This window comes from Hemitrygon akajei, chromosome 8 (genome assembly GCF_048418815.1).
Source record: "Hemitrygon akajei chromosome 8, sHemAka1.3, whole genome shotgun sequence".
In the NCBI taxonomy this organism is placed as follows: Eukaryota; Metazoa; Chordata; class Chondrichthyes; order Myliobatiformes; family Dasyatidae; genus Hemitrygon; species Hemitrygon akajei.
The window spans coordinates 19383427-19410364 of NC_133131.1; the positions used below are offsets into that span (position 1 = coordinate 19383427).

At 36.9% G+C, this 26938-nt stretch overlaps 1 protein-coding gene across 4 annotated transcripts in view; it reads left to right on the forward strand.

Moving 5' to 3' along the window:
* The window catches only part of taok1a (TAO kinase 1a), a 159980-nt gene that overhangs the window by 56795 nt on the left and 76247 nt on the right, over positions 1-26938 (forward strand). The window lies entirely within an intron of this gene.

Genomic DNA, 26938 nt, shown 5'->3' on the forward strand with positions numbered 1-26938 from the left:
TTCTAACTTAAGCAACTGACTAAAGGAATCAAAGTAGTTTAAATGGTTCCTCTTTTGGCCTTGACTGATTGACATTGCAGTAACAACTTGGTTAAGCTCCAACCTCAAATGTTTTGCGGAATGTTTACTGGACAAGTAGTGTGCAAATTCAGCAAGTGCTTTTACAAATGATATTGGGAAGCTAAGCATTTATGCAAAGTAGCAGAATAAAAATTGACAAAGTTCTGTCTTTACAACATATCTTTTGAATTTGCAAACTATTTCACACTGATTTTTTAATGTCACCTCTCAGCTACTTTTTGCTCATTTTACTGTACTTGGTATTTGCTTTTTATTGCTCTTCCATCTGTTGCTCTACTTCCTGTAATCTGCTGTTGTTTCCCTGCAAAGCAATATATCCAGAGAAGGTAGGATATTTTGGGCTGGGTGGTTAGGAATGTGAATTAAGGGGCTATGATTTGACAAAGATGGTTGACTTATTTGGAATGGGTTGGTTATGCGTTGTTTGAGATGGTAGAAGGATAGGAGAGAGGCATCAGCTGCTGTACAGTATGTAATAGGGACACCCTAGATTGCAATCCTGCAAGTGGTGGCTTGTTCTGGTATGGAGAAGTAGGTGAGGTAGAGTTGCAGACTTCTGATACCTGCTAGAGAAGGGGAAATCTTCTAAAGCTTCAATGTATTTTAGGCTATTAAGACATTGTCTATTATTGTCCTAAAAAATCTTCACTATTTCAATAAAAATAGTTTTTCCTGCAAAAAAGAAACATTTGTGTAACATTTTCTAAGTAGCAAAATTCAAGGCACACTGGCACCTTATTTGACATTTGGGGAAGTTTAAGTTTGCATTCTCCTTAGCTTTATCATTTACTAGTGATGAGAAAATCTGAGCTTTTGGTTTCGGATGCATTTAGATAACATGATCCTCTTTAGTTCAAAAAAATAGCTGCAATAAAACTTCACCCAGTATTGACAGATAAAAACAAAGAAGCTGTGTGCACTTAAGTGAATGGAAAGGAAAATTGCTTCCAAAATTGTTTTTGTAATTTATTTCTGCAAGGAGAATTGAGTTTTGTTTATTTTTATGACAGTTATTTTCAGAGGAAAATCAGTTTATTGTTTGGCATGTACTGTGTGTTTCTAAACTTGAACGATTTTAAATTGCCACTTGAAGGGAACAGAAAATGTAGCTAGGATCTGTAAGATTATCTTTGGTTATTTTCCCATCTGAGTAGAAGTATTTAATCAAGTTAATAAAATGCTACACAGCTTTATGAACATGCAGGTAAAATAGAGGCAAGTGAATACATGCTCCAAGAATAAGTTAATAAGCTAATTATTGTTGATGCTGAGATCATTCATTATACGTACTTGCAATTGCCCCCCCCCCCCCCCCCGACATTAGCTTGTGTTTGGAGTTGTTAAAGGGAAGTAACCAAACTAAGCAGTTTTATCCTTGTGTTGATGAGTAAGGCACGTCTGCATGGAAATGTCTTTTAAACTTTGAGAGGAAGTCACTTGAAGGTAAATGTGAATTGGAGACAGAGAAGATTTGGATGTTATTAGATTACACACTAATACTGTTGTGGCATGCTGCCAAAGAATCTTAAAACCTCATTGTGGAGGCTGTCTATTTGACCTTTAGTGCCTGGACTACTGGTGGTACAATTCAGAACTGCTCATCCTCTGGTTTTTAACTTAAGGGGTGCTTTTGTTGCTATGTTAGCTGGCTTTGTGCAAAGTGGTCCATTCTTCCACAGTACCTCTAATAAATACAAAGCCACATTTTCCTAGATCGATAAAATAATAATTACTTACTGACTTTATTAAAATCATGATTCTAGCACTTCACTTAGTTTTTAAAAGCAAAACACATACGGGTTGAGTACCCCTTATCCAAAATGCTTGGGGCCAGAAGTGTTTCGGATTTCAGATTTTTTTGGGATTTTGGAATATATAATGAAATAGCTTAGGATCATTATCATTTCTGATTCTGAATTTGTGTGTGACCCGGTTAGCAGTCTTTGTCTTAACACTTGTTGATCACACATATGTACTTAACAGTAAAAAATTTTACACACCATTAATGAAATGTGAGGTGTGCAGGGTAACAAAAGCAGCACAGTAGCACTAGGAGAATATCTGAATCAGCTGTTGAATGACAACACACAAGGGCAGGCTTTCAGTCTGTACCTACAATGTTACATTTTCATTAAAAGGTTACTTTATTTGTATTTTTTATGTTTATATCTTACATAAACCTTTAAAAATTAGCATTGTAGACTTGTTCTGGTTTTATCTCTTACTATCTTTCCTTTCAGTCAGTCCTGACGAAGGGTCTCAGCCCGAAACATCAACAGCGCTTCTCCCTATAGATGCTGCCTGGCCTGCTGCATTCCACCAGCATTTTGTGTGCGTTGCTTGAATTTCCAGCATCTGCAGATTTCCTCGTATTTGCCTCAATTTCTGCATTTTGCCTGTCAGTCTCGCCCTTCCTATCCAGTTGCTTCCTAAATGACACTGTTGTACCTGCCTTAGCCACTTCTGGCAGATATTTCCATATGTTCTTCACCCATCTGTCTGTAAAAATTGTTCCCTCAGGTTCCTTTTCAATCATTCTCTCACCCTAAACCTCTGCCCCCTAATCTTGGTCTTCCCTTCTACCAAGAAAATACTGTAATAATACATCTCATCTACACCTCTCATAATTTTAAATATTCCTACATGGTTGCCCCTTATTCTCCTACTTTTCAAGGAATAAAGACTTTGCCTGGTCATCCTCTTATTTAAAACCCATAGAATTTAAAAATAATTATTGAGTGAAGAAAGCTGAGGGTCGCAGTTTATTTGTTGATAGTAATGGCACTACAAAGTCATGCAAGGGTGCAAGACGTCTTTGGTTTATCAGTGAGAATGGCTCACAGATAGCTGAGCTGTTTAAGTCAGTAATTTATTAAATTTGTGAGGATTGCTACAGTGCACTAAATGGGGGGGAGTAGCATTATCATAGTATTTTGCATGTTTCTATGTTGAATTGCTTTATGTATGCTTACCATTACTTAGTGTCACTGTCACTATAATGACAGCAAACGTACAGTGAAATGCAGCGTTTGTATTAACAACCAACATACAAGAATGTGCTAGGTTCAGGTCACAAGATTCACCCCACATTTCAGTGCCGACATAGCATGCCTAGAACGTTCAGCAGAATAACACAAGCAGCAACAACAACAAAGCAAACAAGACACCAGTAAAACAAGCCCTTATCCCTCCCTCCCACCCAGCACCTCATACATACAGGGATGTATGAACCTCGAGTTCAAACATTGACTCCTGTCCCTAACCTCTCCCTCTCCATCATCCGTTTCCTAAACCCTAAGCTGACCCCTAACTCCTCATGTCCCCAAAACCATCCATGTGAACCTAACAGAAAACAACATTGATTGATATAGCAGCTTAGTGCCATCTTGATTGGAAGCTGCTATTTCAGTTGCTTTACAGTTTCAGTAGAATACCTAAATCAGTTTTTTTATGGCATGCTGATCTTTTGTTAAAATTCAATATACTAGACATGGGTTATCATTGCAAGTTCGGTTTTTCAGAATGAAGTGATTTGAGCAATGTAGAAAGCAGGTAAACCTCTCATTGCATGTTCAACAGGGACTCGTGTCTGCATGAACTCATTTGATTGAATCTGGGCCAGTTAACTGGGACAAGTGAATCCTTAATCATGGTCTCAAGGACAAGTATTAAAGTTTTAAAAAGCACATCTATAAGATTCCTGTTTTCTGTACCAAGGAATATTCCCTAAGCAAAATTAGATGAGTTCTCCATGTTTTTTGTAAGAAGAATTAAAAAATTAGCTATTCATGCTGTTAGAATTCAAAGTTTTATCATTTATTCATATAGCTATACTCTAACAGCATAGCTGTATGTGTGGAAATTGTTATCTGTATCATTTTAATACAAAATAAAAATAACTGCTTATTTCACTAAAATGTAGCAACTCTCATTGAAAGTGATATAAATGAACTACAATCTAGATTCATACAGTTCTGAAGATGCAAGTCTGATGTAATCAAGAGCTTTTATATGCTTAAAAAGCTGTCAATTCCTTTATATGAAAGCTAATTTAGAAAATAAATCTTAAAAAAGAAAAGCAGATTTAACTCTTTTATACATTGATGCTCCTTTTGTGCACCGAGTATCATTTTTTGTAGTGCCTCAAGTCTTCTTGAACTGCAGTTACCAAACTTGGGTATTGAAAGGATATTTGAGTGACTAGCATGATATTTAGTGAACATACATCTATGATACTGACATGTTTAGGGTCTGGATGTGTTGAAGATCAGTAGTTACATCAGATATCTCCAGTAATGTTGAACATGCAACAGAAGAAGGAAAGAACTTAAATAAAATTAGCAGTGAATTTCTGGAATCCGGAAGTCAATAAACTTGTATGCAGAAAGTTTATTCAAGTCAGTAAACTTGTATGCAGAAATTTAACTGAGGAAGATGCCAGCTTTACCTTATTTGAAGGTAGTGCAGAGAAAACAAATATTTGGACACAATGTTCAAATGAAAAAAATCCCTATTCCAGATTTGGCTTGCATTGTGTAGTTTATACTGTTAACATATCTCAGGCGTGCGTTCTAGGTACAAATACGGTTACAGAGTACAATCATAAGTTAACATTCCAATGTGATATTAAGAGATTGATGTGCTCTTAGTGGTGCCAGTCTTGTACTGAAATGTTAAATCACCACCGTGACCATCCTCTTGGGTAGACATGAAGATTCCTTGGCCCCTTGCCATACTCAAATGAAATACAATGGAGGATACCTTTAACCAAGTCAACAACATATTCAGCGGCATCAAGTTTACAATGGAAAGGCAAAGTAAGAACCGACTTGCAATCCTGGATGTACTTGTCACAAGAAGAATAGTACATTGGAGACATCCATCTTCTGAAAGGGTACACACATGGACCATGTATTGAACTACCATGGCAACCACCCAGCCTGCCACAAGAAAAGCTGCATTCACATCTTATTTAAGAGAGCACAAATACACTGCAGCACCACTGAACTTTGGGCCAGGGAAGAGAAGCACTTCTCCAGAACAATGCTTACGCACGGAATTTTATCAGGAGGTGCTTACAAAGGAGAGAAGTTGCACAGACCTTACTCAATATATATTGAAATGCGTAGCCATGCCCTGTATCAAGAAATATATCAGAAATTGTAGCTTGACTGCTCAATTTATGGAATCACAGTCGTTCACAAGCCAACAGTGACTTTAAGGAAACTTGTCTCAAGAACTAAAGTACTATTAAAGACCATCAACAAAAGCAATGCGATGCACAGGTCACCCATGGAGACTGCAACAAGAACTATGTAGGCCAGACAGGATGTAAACTCTCAACTTGGTTATGGGACCACCGCTTGGCGGTACGGAGACATGATCTCAGTACATGAAGACCAAGAAGGACACCGCTTTAACAGGGACACCACGGAGATTCTAGCACAGGCAAACACGAGGCTGGAGGGAGAATTTTTAGAAGCGTGGTTCTCTTCATAGTTGCCTAAACAAACTTATTAAAATACACATAATCTACAAACTCCTAAGAACCAAACAAACACAAAGGTCAGCTGAAGGAGTGGCCAGTCAGGACTGAGTAAAGCGAGCAGGGACACTCCCAGAGAGAAACACCAGCAACTGCGCACTGAGGATGTCACCTTGACTGGTGATGAAAAGTATGCAAGCTAATTGGCAATCTCGGTGAACACCGCAACATCAAACTGTTGTATAAATGTAAATTATATTTTCCATTTTATCCACTTCTCTGTTATCTGCATCCTATCTTTTTAGTACATTTAAAAAAAAACTGGATTTGAGGTATCCAGATGGCAACTATAATTTATCTATCGTTTGTATTTGCACAGATTGCCTTATTTTGCACATTGGTTATTTGTAGTTTTTCATTGATTCCATTATATTTCTTTGTTCTATGAAAACCTGCAAGGGAAATGAATCTCAGGCTAATATATGGTGACACATATATACTTTGATAATACAGCTGGCCCTCCTTATCCGCGGATTCCACATGCGCAGATTCAACCAACCACGGATCGGGAAAACCCAGAAGTTCTCTCTCCAGCACTCGTTGTTTGAGCATGTACAGACTAATTTTTCTTATCATTATTCCCTAAACAATACAGTATAACAACTATTTACATGGCATTTACATTGTATTAGGTATTGTAAGTAATCTAGAAATGACTTAAAAGTACAGGCCATCCCTGGGTTATGAATGAGTTCCATTCCTGAGTCCATCTTTAAGTCGGATTTGAAGTCGGAACAGGTACATCTGGTATTATTTAGCGTCAGTCAAACGTTTTTCTTAGTATATAGTGCATATTTTACCTTTCTATGCATATAAGACACTTAAGAAACACACATTTCAATAATTAAACCACTGCGTTGCTTAGTAATAATTGTAGCTTTCATTGGGGCAGGGCCTTTCACATGCTCCATTAAAATTGTTCCGATCGTTGACCGACATAGCCTAACACTTTTCCAATGACCGATGGCGTTTCACCTCTTTCCGATCGTTTTATTACTTACACCTTATTTTGAATTGAGATCGTGATTATTTTCGTGAACAGAAACGCTGCGGATTCAGAGCTGCGCCAGGTTCTAATGTCCACCGCACTGAGACATGTTAAATAAAGTCCGGGGGTTCCGCTGGGTCCTAAACACCACCGCACTAAGGCAGGTTAAATAAGGGACTTGAGCATCCGCGTTTTTTGGTATCCACGGGGAGTCTCGGAACCAATCCTCCGCGGATAAGGAGGGCCGACTGTACATTTACTTTGAACTTTGAACCCGATGAAATCAATGGAAAATAGTCCTGAATTAAAAGAGCAAATCAAGTTTTAAATGTTTTAGTTTAAAACAAAATTGATGGAGTTCCACATATGAATCTCGATTATAATCCTTCTGGTGGCCAAATCCTCTTCTGTCTTTTTGGACTTGCAGGGTTTTTCTTCTTACCTTCACTTGTGTGTGTTGTAAAGAACCCATACCACTTTATACCATGACAATGCTCAACTAAAAGGTTACGTTTCAATAATGTTGATAGCAATAAATCCCAAGTTAATTAGGTGAATGTTGTTGAAGTTGTTTACAGGCAGTTACGATTTTATAGACAGTAGGTCAGAAGAAATTGGTGTAATTCGAGAAATAAGTTTGACAGCTTTGTGATTTAGAAATTTTATTACATGTGTGGCAAGTCTGTAAAACGTTCTTGCCTCAGTAAGAAACCAAGGTGGAAGGAACAATTTGAATTTCCTTTAAATGACTAGTCTTTACTGGCTGGTGATGTCAAATTAAAATAAAATTAATCAGAATACTTATTTCCCAAATCTATTATTGGGCACCAGGAGGGAGGGTATCCTGCCTGCACTGAACTTTTTAGACCTTAGAACAAACATGTAGGAGGTGGCATTAAATAAAGGTATGTACAGCATGTCATTTGATCTGGAATCTGGGTAAGGAAAGCAATAGACAAAGGACTGGAAACAAGAGCTTGAATATTATAGTGGTTTCATGTGGTGCCCAAATGTAATTATTACTCCACAGATAGGAACCTAGAGCAGGTAAGGTGTCTGCTTCTGCTACCTACTGACCATTGGTCTGATGTGCTCATTTGACCGGTCTAAATGAGTACATCAGCTGCTATTTTTGCTTGGAATTGGACTTTGCTGATGACTCCTCTTGCTTGATGTGATGGACTGTACTTGATGTGTTTTTATAGATTACATGCATTCCTTTTAAAAAAATATTTCCCTGTACTTTGTACTTTTTTAACAATCTGATCATCATCATATGACATACTAATCAAAGGACAGAAGTAAGCTGTTTTCACCCTTTTGAGCCTGACTAGGTGGTGTCTGAGCAATACTTCACTCCATTTATCTGCCTTTGTTTCATTCTTCTTCCTGTCTGTACTTCATGAAATGGATGATCTCATTTTTAAAAATAATTAATTTGAACCACTGTTCTTGATCTAATGTTGGAGGATGGGCGAGGGAAGATGATGAAAGATGGTTGGTGGGAGGAGTTTCAAATTCTATGTAATATTATGCTTCCTGACTTGGTTCTAACTAGCCTGGTCCTAATTTTAGGATTGTGCTGCCTTTATCTAGATTCCACTACCAAATAAGTTTTTCTATACTTTTAATAATTTTTAATAACACCCAAAAGCAGATAATTCCACTTTCTAAAATTTGAATGCAAATATCTTTTGGAAAACATTTTGTAATTTAAATGTAAGCCTTTCTAGCCATCAGCTTAATCCCAACACAGCAAGGCCATTCCTTGTAAGCCATACCATGTTCTAGCTAACATGCAAAAAAGGAAGGAAATTTCCTGTTTCAGTGTCCAGCTCTTTTGAGATAAATACTTATGTATTATTTATTTGTACTCAAGCTTTTGATAATAGCACAGGGCCGAATTTTATTGCTTCTTCAAAAATCCATTTCTCTTATCTGAGGAAATATTCTGCTTTATAGATTGTCACTTACCTGCTCACATCTGAAGCAATGATTTTATTTAAACTTCACAAAAGAACATCAGCCAAGGTACAGAATAATCATTGTTTAATATTGAGATCATAACTTAGGTTGTCGTCTGATAAAAGTTGGTGGTGTTGGGGAGGGCAGGAATGGTAGGATAATTCATCCCCCTCCCTCTATAAAAATCAAAATGTAGGTTGCTCTTGGCTGGTCCCGAAATAGACAACACTAATTAAGTTGAACCTGTGGTTCACAAAGGTCTCTAGATAGATTTGACATTTGTTTTCCTCTTAATCTCCACTGTCTTGATTTATTGTGTGCACCTTTTTTTCCAGGAGTCATTGCCTTGTAGGTGTTGATATCTAATCTGCTTCAAGGATGCCTTAATATTCACCATGTATATATGAAGACAGCCTTTGCTAGTAAGAATTTTCATATTAATTGGTAATTTATATTAATAGCAAGATTCCTCAAATTAATACTGTATAATACTTAACTGAAAGGCATATGGCATTTGAAAATAGTCAAATTTAAAATTCCAGGAGAATCAAAAAATTCTTTAGCAGAAAGTACAATTATACTGTGTAAACACCTTAAGCACATGTATAAAAATTCTTTAAAGCAGATATATTTTCAAAAACAATGAAATGGAAACATTCTAAATATCAAATTACTATAAAAAGTATTAAACAATAAATAAAAACCTAAAATCAATATTTGGTGTGACCACCCTTTGTCTTTAAAACTGCATCAATCCTCCTGGGTACACTGTTGTGCAGTTTTTAAGAAAATTGGCTGATAGGTTGTTCCAAGAATCTTGGGAGAACTTGCCACAGTTCTTCTGCAGACTTTGGCTGTCTCAATTGCTTCTGTCTCTCCAGGTAATCCCAGACAGCATAGATGATGTTGAACTTGGGGCTCTGTGGAAATCATGTTGTAGAACTCCTTGTTCATTTCGCTGAAGATAGTTCTTTATGAGCTTGGCCATGTGTTTGGGGTCATTGTCCTGTTGCAGAATGAAATTGGGACTGATCAGATGCCTCCCTGATGGTATTGTGTGATGTACGGCGGTTTCCATTAATTCTGACCAGGTCACCAACTCCATTTGCAGGAATGCAGTCCTAAATCTGCAGGGAACCTTTGCCGTGCTTCTCTGTTGGTTGAAAGCACTCATCTATTAGAGCTCACCAGATCTTCTGCAGACGAGTTACCTCTTGAGCCAGAAGAAAATTTTTGACTTGTCTCTCCAGAGTATTTGCTACCATTGTTCAGCACCCCAGTCCTTGTATTCTTGTGCCTAGTTGAGTCTCTTAACTTTGTTTCTACTTTTGAGAAATGGCTTTTTTGGCAGCAACTCTTACAGAAAGACCACTTCTGCCAAGAGCTCCGGACAGTAGTGGGTGTATTTGGTTTCCAGTGGTTTCTGTGAGTTTAGAGCTAATAGCAGTGCTGGACTTCCGAATTAGAAGACACGTAAGTTTGAGGTGTATGTAGTTTCTGTAGCTTACCACTGTGTTTCTGGTCCCCAACTTTGCCCATTTTTGTGCTTCTTCAGAAGAGCTTTGACAGCACATTTTGAAACTCCTGTTTGCTGCAACTTGCTGATGCAGGATGACTGCCTTGTGTCTTGTTGCTATGCTCGCTCTTGTTATGGTATAAGAATTGATGATTTGAAGGATAAACTGTCACATCTGCCACACCCTAACCTTTTGTCCTTCGCCCAATTTGATTCCTTCTACACCCATTTCTGTTGTGGTTAATTAGTTCGTTCAACTCATTGTGTTATTGATCATTAGCACAAGTTTTTAGCACAGAGTGGTGAGTGCGTGGAATGGGCTGGTGGTGGTGGAGGTGGAAACGATAGGGTCTTTTAAGAGACTCCTGGATGGCTACATGGAGCTTAGAAAAATATAGGGCTATGAGTAAAGCTAGGTAGTTCTAAGGTTGGGACATGTTCGGCACAGCTTTGTGGGCCAAGGGGCCTGTGTTGTGCTGTATGTGTTCTATGTTGATCTTTGTTTAATCATGTACTGGGTTATGTACCTACAAAGTAATCAAGTTTTTATTTGAGAAATGCTCTGTTCAAGAAATGTTATTTTCTTGAATGAAATACGAAAATTTCTCTAACGTTTAATTTTTCAGAAAGTTACTGTTTGGAAATCTAAAATTTGTTCCTTTCAAATGAGGCAGCCATGGCTGGCAAGAGAATTCAAAGACACTATAAAAGCAAGAGAAGGCATATAATATAGCAAAAATATAGTGAGAAGTTGAAGGATTGGGAAGCTTTTAAGAACCAACAGAAGTCAACTAAAAGAGCCAATAATATAAAAGAGGATACCAAAAGTTTTTCAGATTTATAAAGAGGAAAAGAGAGGTGAGAGTTGATATTGGACTGCTGGAAAATGACGCTGGCGAAGTAATAATGAGGGACAAAGAAATAGTGAAGGAACTTAATAGATAATTTGCGTCAGTCTTCACTGTGGAAGACACTGGCAGTATGCCAGAAATTCAAGAGGGTCATGAGCCAGAAGTGAATGTAGTTGTTATTATTAAAGAGAAGGTCCTTGGGAAGCTATAAGATCTGAAGGTAGATAAGTCACCTGGACCAGGTGGACTACACCCCAAGGTTCTGAAAGAGGTAGCTGGGAAAAGTTTGTGGAAGCATTAGTAATGATCTTTCAAAAATCACTAGATTCTGGAATGGTTCTGGAGGACAAGAAAATTGCAAATGACACTTCACTCTTCAAGAAGGATGGGAGGCAGAAGAAAGGAAGTTAACCTGGTTTCAATGGTTGGGATGATGGTAGAGACAATTATTAAGGATAATTTTTTTAGGATATCTGGAGGCACATGATAACATAAGTCGAAGTCAGCATCGTTTCCTTAAAAGGAAATCTTGCCTGACAAATCTGTTGGAATTTTTTGAGGAAATAACAGGCAGGATAGACAAAGGAGAGTCAGTGGATGTTGTTCACTTGGATTTTTAGAGTACCTTTGGCAAGGTGCTACACACAAGGTTGATAAGACCCCACGATATTACAGGAAAGATACAAGCATGAAAGATTGGTTGACTTGTAGGAGGCAAAAAGAGGGAATAAATGTGGCCTTTTCTGGTCAGCTGTCACTGACTAGTGGTTCCGCAGACATTGGAATTGGGATTGCTTATTTTCATGATATACATCAGAGATTTGGATGATAGATTTAATCGCTTTATGGTTAAGTTTGCAGACGATACGAAGATAAGTGAAGGGGCAGGATGTGTTGAGGAAGCAGGGATTCTGCAGAAGAATTTGGACAGATTGGGGGAAATGGACAAGGAAGTGGTAGATGGAGTATAGTGTAGGGAAAGGTATGGTCATATACTTTGGTAGAAAGAAAAAAGGTGTAGACTATTTTCTAAATGGAGAAAACTCTAAAATCAGTGGAACAAAGGGACTTGGAAGTCCTTGTGCAGGCTTCCCTAAAGGTTAACTTGCAGGTTGAGTTGCTGGTAAGGAAGGAAAATGCAGTGTTAGTATTTATTTCGAGAGGGCTAGAATATAAGAGCAAGGAAGTAATGTTGAGGCTTTATAAGGGGTTGGTCAGACTGGACTTGGAATATAGTGGGAATGAGAGTTAACTTTGAGGACTGTTTGATGGCTCTAGGCCTGTATTTGCTGGAGTTTAGAAGAATGAGGAGGAATCTCATTGTAACCTATCGAATATTGAAAGGCGTAGATGGACTGGATGTTTCCTATCATGGGTAAGTCTACGACTAGAGGGCACTGCTTCAGAATTTAGGAATGTCTATTTGGAATAGAGTTGAGGAGGAATTTCTTTATCTAGAGGGTTGTGAACCAGTTGAATTCATTGTCACAGTCTGCTGTGGAGGCCAAGTTATTGGGTATATTTATAGCAGCGGTTGATAGGTTCATGATTGCGTTAAAGATTACAGGGGGAAGCCAGTAGGATGAAATAAATCTGTTATAATGATATGATAGAGCATAATTAATGGGCCAAATGCCCTAATTCTGCCCTTGTGTTTTATGGACTTATGGCAGGATGCTACCTGAAAGTTTTGAAATTGAGGGTCCAAGATTTTGGAATCAGGCTTATTATCAGTGAAAGTAATGAAATCTGCAATTTTGTAGCTGTTTTAGTTTTGCTCCTATGTCTTTTGGTCTTTATATGTAACTCTACAGTGCACTTCCAGAATTCTGTTGATTCAAAATCTCTCTGAATGCACATCAAGAATTCCAGAAAATGTGGCAATACTTGGAAATTTGAAACACTAACAATGAATAGCAGCTCATGCAATAGTTGTTGAGAATGCAATGGAGTTAAATATTCAGGTTGATAACAGACTTTCATAATCCTTCTACCCCCTTCAATGATGTATTTTCTTGCTAATTCATTTAAAAAGATTGAGAAGAGTTTTGCATTTTTAGTAAAATTAACTATTTGGTGATATTTTGAAGTTATTGGTATAAATAATATCAGAAATTTTCATCTTGCTGAGTAAAAGCACAAAACACGTGCATTAAGGGAGTTAGCTAAAAATATTATTATAAACATAAATGCACAGAATGTCAGTAATGTGGTGTACTTAAGCATCAGAATAGAGGAAAACTGGTAATGTGGGAGGGTGGTAGGATTGGCTTATCATTGACAAACGTCCTTCATTTGTGTACTATTTTGGTATGGAATCTGATGAATGCTTCATACAGTGACTATAAAAAAAAATTCACCCCCCCTCTTCAGAAGTTTTCATATTTTACAACACTGAATCACAGTCAATTTAATTTGGCTTTTTTGACAATGATCAACAGATACCTGTGTATTTTTACTACAATCAATTGAAACACCTTGACTGCACACAGCTCTCCAAAAACAGACCTCCATTTAAATAATTATGTGACTTCTAAAGCCATTTGGCTGCACTAGTGATGATTTGGCGTGTCATGTTAAAGGGGAGTGAATACTGCCTTAATGCACAATCAATTATTTTGTGTTTTCACTTTGACATGAAATCTTTTTCTGTTGATTGGTGTCAAAAGAAAACAAATTAAATTCACTGTGCTTCAATGTTGTAAAACAATAAAACATGAAAACCTCTGGGGAGGGGTGAATACTTGTAATAGGTACTGAATGTGTTACCTGGTGTTATTTAAAACTAAGATTTCCACTTCAGTGTGTATGGTTTCTATAAAGTAAATAAGCAGGTGATATATCTTTTTTCTCTAGTAAAATTGTAGTAGAATCCTACATACACCTTTCAAAAGCACAATTAATTAGTAAGGAAGTGTGCATTTTGAAGTATCACATACCTATCTGTAAAATAATGTTTAGTAATGAGAGGATTGCTTGATTTGCATTGGAGGTAAATGCAAAACTACTGCTTACTATTCAGAAATTGATCAGAATGGAAACAAGGGCAAGGATATTTTTGACATAGGAGTCATTTAGAAAAAGGCAATAAATCTCACATTGGATGTGCAGTTCAGTCAACTTAAGAATGCCTTACTGGGTGATTCCCAGTACTGAATTAGTTGTACAATAATTGTTGTTTTATCTTACTTCACAAAGCATCTTTCTCTCCTTTGCTGTGCTTCCCTGATGGTTGTCTTCCCTGCAATGTTTCACTTTATAAAATAGGTGTGGACATGAGGATGGTAAACTCCCCAACCTGAAATGATCTGTAAGTTGATACAAAAAAAAAAGTTTTGAAAGCTCTTAAATCTTACAACTTTTTTTCAATCCATGGAATTGCAGGGAAGAAGTAAGACTATACAATAGTAGTTTAATTTTTTGTAGGGTTTTGCATTTAAATTACCCATTTACCCCATGGTTCTGAAGTTTAACAAAAATGCAAAATTGATTTTAATCATAACATATTGCTTTTAAATGTTATTTTCACCTGTGTCTCAAATGATAACAGGAAAATGAGATGTCTTCATATAATGTTAAATATTGTGATTTGCCTTCAAAATTGAAGTGGTTGATAAATTTAACAAAACTCCATGATTCTCTCAGTTCTTCATATTCCAGTAGCTTACCTTTTATGTATAGTATGTCCACAATACATGGAATCTTAATCAAAAGTTTAGTAAGGAGATATTAGTAAATTTGGGTGCATAGTGCAACCACCATCACTGTGTTGAATATTCTTTATGACTAATATTTGTTACACTTCTTACAGTCTACTGCTAATATAAAATCTGTCTGCGTCTGCTGATGCACCTGTTGCTACCTTGTTTCGCCACAAATACATGTTTACTCTGCAAGCTATTTTCCCCTCTAGATTTAGCAAATGGCACAGCATTGGGTTTTGTTTGTAGTCACTACATTGATTCCCTGTTATGAAACTTTTTTTCAAAGCAATCTTTGGTCAGCATCAGCTTGTTCATACCAGTTCATGATGACATTTGGATGTTCAAAATTCCAGTGGAAGTGGCACTATCCATTTAATTCTTCAAATTTCTTGTACTAAGTGGTAAATCTGTCTTCCTTGTGGTTTAGTTCGGATAAGTACAAAGCATTCTCAGTAGGGGTTAGGACACACCTGTGGCAAGAGCAGCAATTAACATTTTTAGGGTGAGGTCCCTTCATTTCTGCTAATGTATAATAAAGCTGAAACACCAACTCTATATTTATCTTTCTGCAGGTACAGCATTTCACGCTGAGTATTTCTGGCATTTTCTGTTGTTATTTTAGATCTCTAGCATCTGATTAGAATCAAGTTTATTATCACCCGCTTGTGACGTGAAATTTGTTAACGATGCCCAATTTAGTGGAATATGATGTCCAGATTGACTTCTGAGGATAATTATTGAGCAAGATCCTGTCATCTAAAATAAATTACCCATTGGTGCAATTGGAACAATAAAGTGAAAAATAAATGAATATATTACTCAAGCTGTCAAATTGCAGTAATTCATGCATCTTTATTGGACATACGATCTAAGAACTAGTTTTCTTGTTGATTTTCAAGAAAAGATTGTTTAGCCAGGAATTTGATCCCTTGATCGGCAGCTAAGCATTTAAGATACTCTTTTCAGAGAAGAAGTCTCTGTTAGGGTAGAACTTGGGTAGCACATCGTTGTGCCTATTAAACAGTCTCTTAAATGTCTCTAATTTATCTATCTGCCTCTACCACCACTTCCAGAAGTTCATTCCATGCGCTTACCACTCTGAAAAATCTTTTCTTTAACATTTGACTCCTGATGAAGGGTTTCAGCCCGAAATGTCGTCACTACCTCCTCCCATAGATGCTGTCTGGCCTGCTGAGTTCTGCCAGCATTTTGTGTTTTTTATTTCTTTAACATTTCCTCTGTACTTCCCTGCAATCACTTTAAAATTATGCTCTCTTCTATTAGCCAATGCTGCGCTAAGAATAAAGTGTTTGCCTGTGTCCACTCTGTCTGTCTTTCCTTATAAGACATGCACTCTAATCCAGGCAGTATCCTGGTAAATTTCCTCTGCACCCTCTCTAAAGTATCCACACCCTTCCTATAATGAGGTGACTAGAACTGAATATAATACTGAATATAAAGTGTGGTTTATAGAGATACAGCATTACCTCATGGCTCTTGAGCTTAATTCCCCCTATCACCCCTCTGCCCAATTAATGAAGGCCGCACACCATATGCATGGCAACCAATGAGGTATTTATGGATTTGGCCCCAAAGATTCTCCAGGTGGAGGGACAAGAAGGATATAATTTTAACCTCCCTTGTACAAGCATGCATAGATATAATGCTAATAGAAGTACATTCGTAATTCATTAAAAAATAAAATTTCAAGTATATATAATCTTCTGTGTTGAAAGTGGACTAACCCCTTAATCATCACAAGTAAACATTTTGCCCAAATCACATTAGAATTATTATCTTAATTATCTTGTGCATTTATACCAATTTCTGTTTGCTTTGACTAAATACCCAGATGTTCTACAAATAATTAGTGTTAACCAAATATTTACTATGCTTTAAAAGTTATGAAGGGGGCTTTGCAATTTTCCTCCAAGTTTCACAACGGATCAGTTTTGAAGTGTATGGAGATGAGCTCCAACCAGCATGCTTATGTACATCTTGCTTAACCTGCTGAGCCGCTGAGAACTTGGCAAGTATCAACACAAAGATGTACAGTACAGAACATGCACAACATAGTTTCTCTTCATGTATTTGATTAGTAATTTGAATAAACACATGCTCATTGTTCATCTCTATTAAGTTTGAAACAATTTTGTATTTTTATGAAAATAAATATTTGTTATCTGCAACCTCTGGTTTTTAGCCCAGAATAAAATACACTGTTTTATCTTAATGAACATCAAAAAGTTCACTTAAACCAAGTAAACACAATCTACTATAAGTGTAAAATGTAAAGTACAGGGAATAATTTCAACTTCATTTTGTTCAGTATTAATTTACCCACCACTAATAGTCTTTAAACAGAATTGCAAAGTTCTTTTGGAGAGTGACAAGGTGGATCACATTATGGTCTGGAGTCACACATAGGCCAAACCGACTAAAAATTGCAGATTTCCTTCCTTGGAAGTGCAGCAGTGAACCAGCTGGGTTTTAATGACAATCTAGTGGTCTCATGATCATGTGTATTGATAATTGTCTTTCTTTCTCTCCCCCCCCCCCCCAAGTTTATTTTGTTAATAGATTTCAAATTCTCTAGTTTCTGAGTTGAGATTTAAGTCAGTGTTCGTGTTTCTGAATCATTAGACCAGTAACAAGGCTACTACTACTTTACCTCCAATTTAATTTTGGTTCCATGACCTTCATTGTGATGCAGAATACTTGTTGGCGTGCATTCCCTCTTGTCCTTATTTAATGACAATCGTGCCAGTATTATTTAATATGTCCAATAACATTTGTCAATTTATAAGTTATTGCAAAGGTCAACCATTGACTTTTAGTTCTTCATTCATTCACATTGAGGTGTGGCATATTAATGTTTCAGCTACACATTCGATTGACATGATTTTTCATGGGATTATGCTTTTTTTTAAAAAAAAAAGCAAGATATGATGATGATATGCATCTGCAGTGGAAAAATTTGAAAGATTGCTCTTTACTGCACTTGATGTTGCAGTGCCCCAGAATTTGAAATGACTGCAGAGAGCAAGGTAAGATTATCTTGAAGATCTGGTGAACTCTCTGGCATAGCTTTAATATTGTGTTGTACTACCTGTGTGACACCGTTATAGCATGGTATTTGAAGAGGAATTTGAAAGGTTCTCCTATACTTGCCTTTTTCCCCCCCTTTTTGATTGATAATGATAAGAGGACTCCAATTTGAGAAATGCTATCAAAGAAACTTTGGCAGGTTGCTACAATTTTCTGTAAATGTCAAAAGGGGAAGTTACAATACATCACTATTGATGCAAGGCATTGAAGAAACAATTATTAATCTTGTGCTCAGCCAGGCAAATGGTGGAAATGAGATGGGACTCAATTGCAGTTTGGAAAGTACCCAGCTACTGACCTGTGCTTGTAGTTGCAATTGTTGTGATGTTGGTTCCATTTAGTTTTGCTTAATATGATTGCCAGAATGTTGATTATGAGACTGTTAAGTGTTAACAAGAAGTGGTTAGATTATCTCTTAAAAATGGTCATTGCTGGATACTTGTGTAACTATTACTTAACACCTACTATATTTTCTAGACTTTATTACCTAAAGTCATGCATATCATTTTCAACTGATAATAGAGGGAGCTCCGTTGATGATAACTTGGATTGAAATATCAAGATCTAACTAAAAAATTATGGATGCTTTGTATATTTAAAAACTCATGCCCCATTGAATTTGTAATTTGATTGTATCTGAATGCCATCAATTATAGATCTCAGCTGGTGGATACCAGGATCACTAAGATTTTTAGGAATCAATGTCAGTATTTTCTGGCTAGCATAAGAGCCTTCTGCCTATGAAGCTAAAAGATTAAACTCCACAGGTTTGCTGAATTGTATGAATGATTTTAAAGATTGTATTTGCAAAATAGATTTCCCATTAATGAAGAAAACTTGGAGGAATTTAGACGGTAACAACTGCTGTTCATCAGTCTGATCATCACAGTTGATGACTTTAGATCATTGGAGCTCAGTTAACCATTTAAACTTCAATGTGGTACTTCTTGTTCTGCCTAATTCTACCAACCTGCACATGGACCTTAGTCCTCCATACCCTTGCCCCATCCATGTATTTATCCAAACTTCTCTTCAAAATTAATATAGATAGGTACTTGGTTAGCGTAGAGGCAGTGTGTCAGTGGGCCTATTTTATGCTGTACAAATCTTGACTGAGTTAAAAGCCTTCTGAACACTAACTGTAGGACCATAAGACAGAGGAGCAGAATTAGGCCCATCGAGTCTTCTCTGCTATTTCATCATGGCTGGTTTATTATAAGCATCTTATCTATGCTGACAGTTACAAATTCAGAAAGCCCTCAGATTTAACAAACCTGATTTCCCTTTCTTCCATTTCTGTCCTTTTTTATTTTAAGTGTCCTGTTACTACAACCTTTATAATAGGTCTAGCATTTCCCAGCTGTTGATGTCAGGATGACTGACCTATGGTTTCGCTTGTTAATAGTGGATGAGAATCATTCTTAGCTCTTTGGAAATTTTGGACACTGGTAACCAATGCAGCTACTGTTTCCATAACTGCCTTTTCAAAACATTTAGGTCCATCAACTTTCATTCCCATTTAACTTCTATATTTTTATAAGTAATTTCTTTTATCTTCTCAGTTGCACTTGCCTTCCTTATTTCCATTATTTGAGATTTTTGTGTCATTTGCACAGAAGACCCCGTATTTGTTTGGTTTCACTGCCATTTCCTTACTCCCTAATATAGTTTCTCATTTTTCCCTTTCTACAAACAATGGTAACTTCTACAGTTCCTTTTTGTTTCTCATATTTGCCTTTCCTTATCAACTTTTTTAGTCCCCGTTTGCTGAATTATGAAACTTACCCTACTTTCAAGCTTGCTGTTCTTTAGGAATGCATTAAATCTTCTCTTTCTATCGTATTCTATCTTGAATTCGTTAACTGAGTGTAGACAATCTTTCTGTTTGCATTTTAGTGCATGAAAGTGATCTATTTTTCTTTTATATTGTTAGCCATGGCTTTTTACAGCAAGACCTTTTAATATAGTTTCCCAATCTGCCATTTGCATCTTGTACATAAACCTTTGCAACTTGCTTATTTTACATATAAGACACTGATTTCAAATTAAAAACAATCTTTACATAAAATTCTTTGTGATTACAGTACTTTTTCTGTTGGCTGCTTATTATAAAATTACCAATTATCTGTTTAAATTTGCACAATACTTGATCAAAAATAGCTGGCTTAGATAATTTCTCAATATATTTATCTGGTATAGTGTTTCATATATACTTCATCCTCTCCATTTTCACATTTGGTTTTGTTTATTTGTAAGTTAAAGGCTGCCATGATTGGTGCATTATTCTTTGTTGCATGCAGTTCTAGTTTCCTGATTTCAAAGTCAAAGTAGACATATGACACCATTAACAACCTGAGGTTTGTTTTCTTGAGGGCATACTCAGTAGATCCAAGAACTATAATAAAATCAAAGAAAAATTGCAACCAACAGAACTGACAAACAGCCAATGTGCAAAAGACACCAAACTATGCAAATACAAAAAGAAAGAAATAAAAACAATAAATAAGCAACAAGTATCAAGAACATGAGATGAAGAGCCCTTGAAATGAGTCCATAGGTTGTAGGAACAGTTCATTGATGGGGCAATTGAATTTGAATGAAGTTATCCCCACAGGTTCAAGAGCCTAGTGGTTGAGGGCTAATAACTGTTCCTGAACCAGGTTGTGTTGGGCCTAAGATTCCATGTACCTAAGTAGTAACGAGAAGAGAGCATGGCCTGGATGGTGGAGGTCCTTGATGATGGATGCCGCTTTCTTGTAACAGTGCTTGTAAATCTGCTCAGTAGTGAGGAGGGCTTTGCCTGTGATGGACTAGGTTGTATCCACCACTTTGTGTAAACCTCTCTGTTTCTGGCCGTTGGTGTTTCCATACCAGGCTGTGATGCAGTCAGACAGGATACTTTCCACTGTGCATCAATAGAAGTTTGTTAAAGTTTTAGCTAACCTGCTGAATCTATGCAGATCTCCAAGAAAGCAAAGGTGCTACAGTATTGTGCCCTTTTTTATGATGGCACTTACATGCTGGTCCTAGGAAAAGTCCTCTGATATAACACCAAGGAATTTAGAGTTACAGACACCCACCACCTCTGATCCCCTAATGAGGACCAGCTTAGGCTCCTTCCTGTAGTTTATAATCAGCTCTGTGTTTTGCGGACATTGAATGAGAGGTGGTTGTGTCACCACTCAACCAGATTTTCGATCTTCCTCATATGCCAATTTGTCACCACCTTTGATTTGACCAACAACAGGGTTTTTGTCAGCCAACTTAAATAAGCCATTAGAATCAGAATCAGGTGTAATATCACTGGCTTATGTCATGAAATTTGTTTTAGCCACACCGTCCAAAGGTATAAAGCGAGAAGAAATGAGGACTAAGCACACAGTTTTGGGGTGCACCTATGCTGATGGCGATTGTGGAGGAGATGCTGTTGCCAATCTGTGCTGATAAGGATCTGCAAGTGAGGAAATCAAGGATCCATTTGCATGGGAAGGTATCAAGGTCTAGGACTTGAAGCTTGGTGACTAGTTTTGAGTGGATGGCAATGTTGAATGTTAGATGTAGTCAATGAAGACCATTCTGATGTATGCATCTTATTGTCCAGATGTTCCAGAGCTGAGTGAAGTGCTAATGAAATGGCATTTGCTGTTAACCTGTTGTGACAGTAGGCAAATTGGAACAGAACCAGATCACTCCCCAGGCACAAGTTATTATGCTTCGTGATTGATCTCTCAAAACACTCCACAGTGGATGTATGTGTTTCTGGATATAGTAGTTTATTTAGATTTAATCTTTATTTGTATTTATATCATGCCTATGTTACCACATTGAGCAGAGGCCTGTAAACAATCTCGCCAACATTTTTAATCCTCCTTTTTTGTAGCCTTTGACAAAACTGATTCTATTTGTTTTTATTTTAATTGATATAGCTCAAGTTTGAAAGAGTTTATTCAGTCTGGCTTAAATCTAGTTTTACGCTCTTGTCCCACTTCTCCAGACAATTTCTCTGAAATGTTAAAAGTGATTTTCTCACAATTATAATTTTCTCTGTTTATCAGAAGACATTTTGTAGTCAATGTGTTTGTAAAATGTGTGCATCATCTGTAAGCTTTAAAATCTATTGAACTTGAATTATTCTTTACTCATTGGCAATGATTTAGTATTTGAGGTGAATTATTCTAAATTGGTTATGAGAACAATAAATATCCTGGACTTGAATTGACATTAGTTATAAAATTTTAAATTTGATCATTTGTGTTAAACCTTTAATAATCATACAAAGAAATGCAGATCTCAGAATTTAAATTATAAAGAAAAACAGGAATGTTAACTACTTGTCTGAGACTAAAGGCATTTTCTTAAAAGTATAACAATGAAGCCATGAAGAGCATTGTGTCACATGTTGTGCCGTACAAATGGCAGGATCAGCAGAGTTGGCATTCTACTGTGAGCAAAGCCTGCACTTACTGATGACATTGTGGAGTCATTTGCCAAACAATAAAGCCAAACACAAGCAAAGTCACTGAGGAAGCCAAAGAATAATCCCCTCAGCTGTCTTTCTCCTTGTGCCATGTGACTTTATATCATTCTACTAGCTCACTTTTTGAGCCAGATCAACAGATGTATGGAGAACTGCATATTGGGATAGCAGCAGTTGTTCTTAAACAACAGTGTCCTTTTGTAGAAAGCCATGCTGCGAAAAGATACAACAGTGTGACATCATCCTACTCCAGGAACATTCCTTTACTGTTCTTGGTTTTTACTCTAAGACTTCTCCTCCCCCATCGTTCCAAATCCAGACTATGATTATATTGTCCATTGTTCAGCAAAAAGTCTTGGAAGTATTTTCAGTTATTTTTATTATTATTATTAGAAGCTGTGGGTGCAACTCATAATTATCATTTTATAAACATTTTGTGCTACAGTGCGGTCAAGTTCAGTGAAAATGTACTAAGTTATCATTTTTCAACATCAAAATAGCTTTCTGGAATATGGTTTAATTATTTTTTTATGTGCACAGATAATATTTTAATCATTCATGTTTTGCAATATTTTCAGTGGTGTATTTAAACACATTGCTCTGTACAGCCTTTTAATTTTCTGTGTTTGAATTATAGTGGTTCAAGATAATGCAGATTTAGATTATATGATTTGGGTAAATGCCTATTAAGTTCTCTTTAGAAAAAGATGTGCCCAAATCCAGTATATTCCAGCATGATGTTTTCTAATTTTTAGTGGGGAGAAGTCAAGAAACACTTGCCTCAAGTGGTTCAGTAAAGCTGTTTAAATTACAGAGAGAAGTTGATCCAGTGAACTCTGTTCAAAGGAGCTAGTTACTTTGAATTACCGTAACTGGAAAGGCTGGAGTCCACTCAGTGGTTAACTGTTATTGATGCAGAATTAAGTTGTATGGTTTGTAAGTTAGATAAAACATAACTGTTGGGAACATCACAGTTGTTAATAACCTGGAAAAGGAGAGGAAAGTTGATTGAACTAGTCCAGTAATTCTTGAATAAATTACATGCATGAATGAAGCATGAGGTGAAGTTGGCATCAGTGTGAAGTGCCTTTGTGGCCAGAGAGACTTCCAGGATATACTATGTGCTCATGTTATCTTTCAAGATTTTATTAACCAATTTTCAACTGGTGTGAATTGGGGAAATGGAACTCTGTTTAATGCTTATTTAGATTTTTAAGGGATTTGATAGGTAAGAATCTAATAAGTTGGCACTGATTCTACTTCTCTGTAGACTGTAAATAATCAATTCATCAGAATGCTAGCAATCAAGAAACATTGCACAGCTGTTGTATTGGAAAGTGTTTAATTGCTTTGGCTGTGGACCAAAGGGACACAGACAAAGACATGTGCTTGCATTGTGGGTGGGGTGCAGAGTGGGGTTAGATGGGCTTTTTGAAGCAGGAAAGCTCTGAAGGTAATTGAATTTGTTAAAGAGCATACTCTTCGGCGTTTTGGTGCATAAAACCAGTAAAGCTTCTAAAGGATGGTTAGGAGCCACCGTGTCTAAATCAAACAATAGATTTTCATTTATACAGCACCTTTCATGATTGCAAGACAAAAGAGTGCTAATTTACATCCAAATGAGCACTTTTGAAATATACTCACTGCTATAATGTAGGAAATATAGCTGCCAAATTGTGTGCAATAAGAATCCATAAACATTAACATGAAAATAATCAGGAAATCTATTGTAATAATGGCAATTGAAGGCTGTATGGAGAGGCCACTGCACAAGATCAGAAAAAACTACAGAAAACTCCAGCCATCTCTGTGGATACTGGCTTCCCCAGCTTCGAGAACATCTTCAAAAGGCAATGCCTCAAAAAGACAGCATCCCTGATTAAGGACCCCCATAACTCAGGACATGCCCTCTTTTCATTGCTACCATCAAGGTATCAGAATCAGGTTTAATATCACCAGCATATGTTGTGAAATTTGTGGCAGCAGTACCATGTACATGATAAAATATAGAAAAAGAAACAATTACAGTATATGTATGTGTATATATACACACACACAAATACCTAAATATACATTTTTTAAAAAAAAGTAGTGAGGTTGCATTCATGGGGTCAATGTCCATTTAGAAATTGAAAGGCAAAAGGAAAGAAGCTGTTCCTTAAGCACTGAACCCTTTAGGGTTTTGTACCTCCTTCATGAATGTAGCAATGAAAAGAGGGCATGTCCTGGGTGGTGGGGGTCCTTAACGATGGACGCTGCCTTCCTGAGGTGCAGCTGCTTGAGATGTCTTGGATAATAGGGAGGCAAGTACCTAAGCTGGAGCTGACTAATTTTGCAGCTCTCTGTACTTATATCGATCTTCTGCAATAGCACCCCCTCCCCTGCATACCAGACGGTAATGCAGCCAATTGGAATGTTCTCCATGGTACAAGTGTAGAAGTTTCCAACTGCTTTAGGTGACAAACTAAATCTCCTCAAACTCCTAATGAAATGTATCTGTCTTGCCTTCATTATAGCTGCATTAATACGTTGCAACCAGATTAGGTCCTCAGAAGAATTGACACTCAGAAACTTGAAATTGCTTACTTTCTCCTTTTCCAATCCCTTTTTGAGGATTGGTTTGTGTTCATTTTTGAAGTCCACAATCAGCTCTTTGGTCTTGATAATGTTGAGTGCAAGGAGAAGATACAGGAGCCTGAAAACACACGCTTACCATTTTAGAAGCAGCTTCTTCTCCACCGCTATCAGATGTCTAAATGGACAATGAACCTATGTACACTGCATCACTTTTTTTCTTTTTTTTGCTCTCTTTTTGCACTACTCAATTAAAAATACATATCTTATTGTAATTCATAGTTTTAAAAAATGTATGTACTGCAATATGCAGCATTTCTCAACATATGCCAGTGATATTAAGCCTGAGTGATTCAGCTCTTGGGTATAACACCTCTGCTTATAGAGTTTTTCCCCCCAGTTACTTTATAAAGTAGACAGGATTGTCTTGTCTCAAAGGCATTATTTCTGAAAAAGAAACACTCCTTTAGAAATCGATTAGAGTGAATCTATTTTTTGTAACAAGGTTGCAGGCATGGAACTTGAATCTACAGCTTTCTGATCCAGGAGAGAATGACCCCAGTTGAACCACAACTGACCCAAATTAGTGCAGAATCTGGTGGCATTATTTTTTGTTATACAAGGAAAAGGTGTATGTACTTGAGGGAATCAATTTGTTAGTGATTCACTTAGTTAATTTATTTGTGAAATAAAGCAGGTTAATATTTTGACTTGTTTCATCCTCTTGATTTTTCATAGAGCCAGAAGAAATTGTATTTGGTTCAAATGCATAGTATTGAAATTGCATATGGAGTTCAGTTTTGCTGTAGGAAGATGCTGCTGTGGAAGCAGAAATTGGATAGTGTGAGGCAGCTTTCATCAAAATAAATCTCACAGATTGTTTATAGCAACAATAGATGCTGTTGAATTCAAAAACCTATATAGTGTAGACTTCATTTTATGACACTGATTCATTGGTGTGGGTGTTTAAGGAAGGGTGACAGCTGTAGAACTGAGTCAGATCAATCTTTACTGTTGCAGAAGATATACTGGACAAGGTGCAAATTAGCAATTTCCTTTCAAATGGAAAAATGTCATATTATTTTGTCTCCAGTACCTTTCCCATTTGTATGCAGGAAAGGCAAAATATTTGGGATTTGGAAGAAATGTTGTTAGAGCAGATAAATTAACCTCTCTTGATTGATCTTACTGCCCACCATGTGTGCAAGATCGCCTTCAATCCGGAAGTTGCTCGAATTTAAACAGGAATTTAAAAGGATATGTGTATCCACAGCATTAAAAGATATTTTTCAAATAAAAAAAAAGAATTTAAACAAGCCGAGACTCTTACACAGACTATAAAATTAATTAAACGGATTAAAGGATTTATCGCCATTTTTATGCAAAGGTATTGATTTTCAGTTTCCTCTATAGACCAGAGATTGTCCTAATACGTTTGCACACCCAACATGAGATCCTTAATGCATTAAATTTCCAGCCCTGCAATGGGAAGATTTTGTCTGGTGGATAGAGGAAAAATTTCAAAGAACCGCTCAAAGTGGAGAAAAACCATTCAGAATGTCTTTGAAAACACACAGAAACTGAGCACAAATGATGGAAGGTCAACACAATGCTTTGAGCTGTTTGGTTCAGCACCTCATAGAATATAGAAACCTACAGCACATTACAGGCCCTTTGGCCCACAATGTTGTGCTGACCATGTAACCTGCTCTAGAAATTGCCTAGAATTTCCCTAGCACATAGCCCTCTATTTTTCTAAACTCCATGTACCTTTCTAAGAGGCTGCTGCCGCCAGCAGTGCATTCTGTGCACCTCCTCCCACATCAGTCGAAGAGCCTATGGTCGTGATTCGGCTTATCAGTCACCTCAGAACCAATACAAGTGGAGTCAAATTATCTTTGATCCCAAGAGTCAGCCTAAGAAGAAAAAACTTAATAATTTGTGGCAGTTTTTAGTATTCCATTCTCAGAATTTGTATTGACTTGGGAAACTATCTGGCAACAGCTATGATGCATTATTTGGAATGAGTCTAAACATGGTAAGATCTGTAAAATTGGGTTCTATCTCATGCAGAGAATAAAGTTAAGTGTTCTACTCAATCTAATCAAAGAAACTTAAAACTAAATTGC